A 6,000-nucleotide genomic window follows, 5' to 3' on the forward strand; every position below is an offset into this window, starting at 1 on the left:
AAGTTTGTGAGTCACTGATCTAAACCTTGATGCTCCCAGATCTCCTTGCTGGCCACTGTGCTAGAGTCCTGGAGGGCTGGGGGCAGTAAGAAGTCTCCAGAGCTCACGCAGCTCCATCCCTTACATCCATGAGAAAAAGCAAATCTCTCCTGGAGCAATGTGAGCATCTCATTTCCCTGCTGCACTGTCCCAGCACTCCCTCCAGCTGATACTGCAGAGGCAGCAACGGTATGCCCCCCCTTGTCTGGCACACACACACACACACACACACACACACACACACACGACCACACCGTGTTGTAACACCACAGGATAACCTGGCTGTTCATCCTGATTTACTCCCCAAACTTTCCCACAGGCAGACTCCCACCTGCATTCCAAACAGACCTTCATTTACATAATTCCAATGGCTTTCATCACCAGTTTCCTGTTTTTGTAAATTCCTGTACGATTTTTTACTCTCATAAGAAATGAGAGCTCTGGCTCATAACCAACCTCTACCAACCAAGTCCCTCTGCATCAAAACAGACAGAGCAGCTTCTGTCCAGTGGATTCCCTTCTTGTTTTAGACACAGAAGGTTAAAAAACATCTAGTGGTTTCCAGTCTGAAGACTTTGAAGTTAAGCTTTTGACTTCATTGGTTACTGGTTTCCTGTCCACCGAAAGGAGTTTCGAGCTGAGTCAGAGAACCAGGCCCAGCATGATTCATTAGTGCTGCTAATGACACCTCTGCTGCCACCGCCATCCTGCCTCTCTCCGCTGAGCTGCCTGGCCTCCCTGCTCACCTGATCCTGTGCAAGCAAGGAACCGAGCTATCATCCTCTCTCTCTTTCAGACCATGCAGCAGTTGCAGCAGTGAGTACAGAGCAAGCAGGGCTGGCCTTGAGATGAGAAGACCAGATGGGCTCTGAATCAGGGTGATTGCAGGGATGCCCAGAGATGCCAGGAAGGCACCACTGCTTCAGCATGACTTTCCTCTCCCCCTTTCCATTCCACAGACCCTAAAGATCCCTCCTTCTGAGCTTTTTTGGTCTTCCTTTAATATATAAATACAGCCTGAAAGGGCCACTCACACCCTAGGATGATTAATGTGATGAGCTCATTTTGGAAAATACTGATCACTGGAGAGAAGCAAATGGAAGAGATGTGGAAATGATAACCCAAGACTACCAGGCCAGCAAAGAGAGGCAGGAAATGGACACAGATACTAGTCATTTCTCCGTCTTGCCCAGGACTGGGTTTGGCTGTAGAGTTAGAATATTTCACCCCATCACCATGACTCGCTTTTAGGGATTTCTCTCAACTCCAAGATGCCCTTGGAGGGCCTCAAAAACCAGCAACACAGAGAAACTGCTTTATGAATGCATAGATAACAACAAAGAGGTTCCAAAGCATATCATAACCATAACAATAAAAGACATTTCTACATCATCTCACAGCTAAGTCTTTCACATGCATCCTCTTATTTTTTTAATTTTATTTATTAATATTATTATTTTTAAAGTATTTATTTATTTATGGGCCAGAAGGTGGCATGGTGGCTAAAGGCACTGAACTCCCTCATGGCTGACCTCAGTTCCGGTCCCAGAACTGGCGGCTTTCTCTCTCAATCTCTCACTCTGTCTCTCACTGTTCAAATAAAAATAAATAAATAAAGTTAAATAAAACAATTCTTTAAAAAAAGATTTATTTATTTAATTAATTCCATTTGTTATTGTTATTATTTTTAATTTGACCAGATAGAGAGAAAGGGAAAGTGAGAAAGCAAGCCACCTGGTCCAGAACTCAAACCATGGTCGGTCAGGTAGGAATCCATCACCTTTAACTACCACACTGCCAGCTGGTCTCAATATTATTATTTTTTAATTTGGCCAGAGAGAGAGAGGGAAAGTGAAAAAGCGAACTGCCAGATTTGGGACTTGAGTCACAGTCAACCATGTGAGAGTCCAGAACCTTAACCACCATGCCACATGCAGGCCCCTCACATGTATCATATTTAATCTTTACAACACCCTACAGCTTCTTCTGACTGTATTTGAGTGTCAGTTACTGTATTGTATTCATTGCAGTGTATTTATGGTATGCCTGTTTTCAATAAGGATTTGGGGTATTCCCTCTACCACCACATACTACCACCCATACTTCAGCGACCATCCCACTTAGTTGTCTGTGCAACTGCACTAGAATGCTTTTTTTAATGGACATCTATTTCTTTTTTTAAAAAAAATTTTTCTGGAGAGGTTGTGTTTTTTTTGTTTTGTTTTGTTTTGTTTTGTTTTGTTTTGCTATAGGGCACGTGTGCTCGCCAGACAGAGACAGAGAGACAGAAAGCGAGAAATCACCCCCTGGGGGGATGGTCACACTGCAATCCCTTCTCCTCCATTCTCCGCTCGGGATCTTGGGCACACACGCACACGCGCCTGGCATGAGTTTTAAGCCACCAGGTCCGGGACGCGAACTGTGGTCGACTACGTGGGAGTCCAGCGACATAGCCATTACGCTAACTGCTGGTTCCCTTTTAAAATTTAATTTAATTAATTAATTTATTTATTTTAATTTGACCAGAGGAACAGAGAGAGAGAGGGTAAGAAAGCAAGCTGCCAGGTCTGGGACTCGAACTGTGGTCAGCCATGTGGGAATCCAGCGCCTTTAACCACCACGCCATTGCTGGCCCTGCTCTGGAGTGCTTTTAAGAGAAAGAACCCATCATGGTCACTCTACACGGTTCCTGGAGGATGAATCATCACATGCACCAGGCTAGAGCTGAAGGCTGGAGGGTGAAGCATCTGACCACAGGACAGCCTGCAAGATCATGCTCAGACATGAATGTTCTCTCACAGGCCCAATAGAGCTAAACGGACCAATCAGATCCTCCTCTCAGGTACATGGGAGTTAGCAGAAGTCAAAAGACATGAGAGAGGAGGCAATAAGCAGCAGCCCTGAGGAGGTCAAAGTTCTGAGGCACTGAGAAGGGTAGGCAGTTGTTTGGTAACCATCACGCTGGGGAAAAGGATCAGAGATAACAAAACTTGTGCAGCAGGAAACACAAGGGGCTGAGTCTCCAGAATCACATAAGATCTCGAATAATTTTTCACTTCCTGGATTTTGTTCTACTCAACATTAAAAAAAAAAAAAGCATATCTTGGGGCCAGCAGGTGCGTCGTGCTTAAGAGTATTAGACTCCCATATAGCCAACCATGGTTCGAGGCTCGGACCTGGTGGCTTGCTTTCTCACTTTCCCCCTCTCTCTCTGGTCAAATTAAAATAAATAAATAAATAAATAAAATAATTCTTCTTTTTTTAACCTTTTGACTTTTTTTAATAAGAAAGAGCACCATTTTTTATAAAAATATGGAATGCTTCATGAATTTGTGTGTCATCCTTGCACAGGAGCCATGCTAATCATCTCAGTATCATTCCACTTTTAGTATACATGCTGCTGAAGTGAGCACAATAAAATAATTCTTAAAAAAATAAAAAAGCATATCTTATGCTAGTTGCTGTATATCTCCAAACAGATATCTCCTAATCGTCTTTTAAAAAAAAAAAAGAAGAAGAAGAAGAAAAGAAAAGAATTCTGTTAGGTTTGATTTGGGAACAGCGGTGGAGTCAGAGGTGGCTAAGACGAAAATACTAGAGTCAGGTCTTGGGGTTTAATAAAACCAATATAATTTATTCTGCAAAAGCTCTCGGGTGAGGTCACTTGGCCTGGTTAGAGGCCGAGGGAGTCATGCCCAGGGTGGGTGCTGCTTGTTTCTAAAGGGCCATTGTCCAATAGGTACTCACCATGGGTCCTTGTCTGGCCAATGAAGTTCGCTGTTTCTCTTCAACTTGGGTGGGCGCGCCAAATGCTGAAGGACGGGAAAGTCCGCTGGTGATGGCGAGCCAGATGCGGGAAAACAGGAAAGTTTCTGCCGTCAGGAATGTTTCCGCCATGTTTCTTTTCCCTTCCCCCAGACCTTACAAATTCTTATTTAACTTTATTCATTTATTTTAATTCGACCAGAGAGGGATAAAATGAGAGAGAGAATGAGAAAGTAAGAAAGCTAGCCAGCAGGCCCACGATTCAAACCGCGGTAGGTCATGTGGGAGTCCAGTGACATTAACCACCACGCCACCTGTCACCATCACTAGATGTCTTTTATTTTTTTAAATAATTATTTTATTTAACTTCATTTGTTGTTATTATTATTTTTAAATTTGACCAGAGAGAGATAGAGGAGGAAAAGTGAGAAAGCAAGATGCCAGGTCCAGGACTTGAACCATGGCCAGTCATGTGGAAGTCCAGCACCGCACCACTGTCAGCTCTCTCCTAAACGTCGTAAACTCGACTAAATGCAAACTAAAATTCAACGTTTTTCTCCTCAAAGTCTCCCTCTCCCTCTCACTCCCTCCAAAGTCACTGGCTTTCATTTCCTTTAACTTACTTGACTCCTCTTGCCCAGTGAATTTGAGCATGGAACGCCCTCCCCTCGCTCCTTTGTCGCCCCAGTATGCACATGCTCTTCTGGCCAGTGCTAATTTCTCCTGGGACCTGGGCTCAGCATCACTTTCTCAGGGAGGACACCTCGGAGCAGTATTCATACTGCTATCACTGCCTCACAAACAGCTTCTCCATATCACCACTGCTGTGATATTGCATATCGAGTGACAACTTCATTAATGTCACAGCCAGCCAGACTAGAGCTCTAGGAGACCACAGACCCCAACTGTTTTGGCTCACCTGTGTCTCCCCAGCACTTAGCACAAAGCCTGACACCTCTCAGGTCAATAAATATTTGATGAACAAATGAATTCAATTTTGTTTTCCAGAAAAGAAACAAGTCAGGTTTTAATTAAGGCTATAGGTCCCTCACATTTATCTTGTAGTAAAAAGAGTCAGAGTGGATTGACCACCTCAAAGCATGTGTGAAGTATACCCTGGTACCCTTCCCTCCTGCCATAAGTAGGACAACAGCTTGACATGGGAGGGAAGGACGTGTGGGATCAGAATTGTGTGAGGTAGTCTCAAGTCTTTATCTGAAGCTCCTGAACATCCTAAATATTGAAGGGCCTGAGGTAGAGATCCAAGGAAAATGAGGAAAGGGGTTCATTTTCCAGGAGGGCTACTCTTATCTGGCAGGACCAATGGGTCTCTAAGGCAGACTGGTAAAGAGCGAGGGAGAGGGGCCAACAGGTGGCATGGTGGTTAAGGGTGCTGGAGTCCCACATGGATGACTGTGGTTCGAGTCCTGGACCTGGCAGCTTGCTTTCTCACTCTCTCTCTCTCTCTCTCTCTCTCTCTCTCTCTCTCTCTTTCTCTCCTCCCTGGTCAAATTAAAACTAAATAAAGTTGAATAAAATAATTCTAAAAAAAAAAGAGAGAGAGAGAGACACTATGTCTGTGTGTGAGTGAACTCCAGGTGCAGGTAAGAGCAGTTGAAAAGGGAACCAGATGGGGCTCCTGACTCTGGGAAAGTAGAAGGAGGCAGAGAAGGCAGGGGACACTAAGTCACTTCTAAAACATCCCTCTAGGGCCAGTTGGTGGTTAGGACAGCTGAATCCCACATGGCCGACTGCGCAGTTCATGTCTTGGACCCAGCGGCTTGAAAAACACACTGGGTATATGTGTCTGCATGCCCTAAATCCCAGAAGGAGAAATTCAGAAGAAGGGATTAGGACATGACCATCCTCCAAGGGAAGTGCTTTCTCATTTTCTCTATCTCTCTCTCCAGCAAATGCATACACCCTCTAGCAATTTCTTTTTTAAACTCCACCAAAAAATGTGAAAGGGGTTAGTGTGGCCATCCGACTGTGTGATAAAGATTCAGAGGACATTGGGCATAAGTCTAGTTCAGAACCAATCTGGTGAGCCCCCTCCTTGGGGTTCAGAAATACTTTTATTTTTTAGGGACCAGCAGTTACCGTAATGGCTATGTAGCTGGACTCCCACGTAATCGACGGCGGTTCGCGTCCCGGACCCGGTGGCTTAAAACTCACGCCGGGCGCGTGTGCGTGCAT

The 6,000-nt window shown here is 44.7% G+C and overlaps 1 non-coding gene across 1 annotated transcript; it reads right to left on the minus strand.

The window, feature by feature from the left end:
- Window positions 1-3,345: 3,345 nt before the first annotated feature.
- Window positions 3,346-3,452, minus strand: LOC114009438 (U6 spliceosomal RNA). Its single transcript, XR_003550848.1, has one exon. It is a non-coding gene; the product is annotated as a U6 spliceosomal RNA (small nuclear RNA).
- Between the last annotated feature and the right edge of the window lie 2,548 nt (window positions 3,453-6,000).

Source organism: Tupaia chinensis, unplaced genomic scaffold, assembly GCF_000334495.1.
Source record: "Tupaia chinensis unplaced genomic scaffold, TupChi_1.0 Scaffold000532_1, whole genome shotgun sequence".
Lineage (NCBI taxonomy): Eukaryota > Metazoa > Chordata > Mammalia > Scandentia > Tupaiidae > Tupaia > Tupaia belangeri.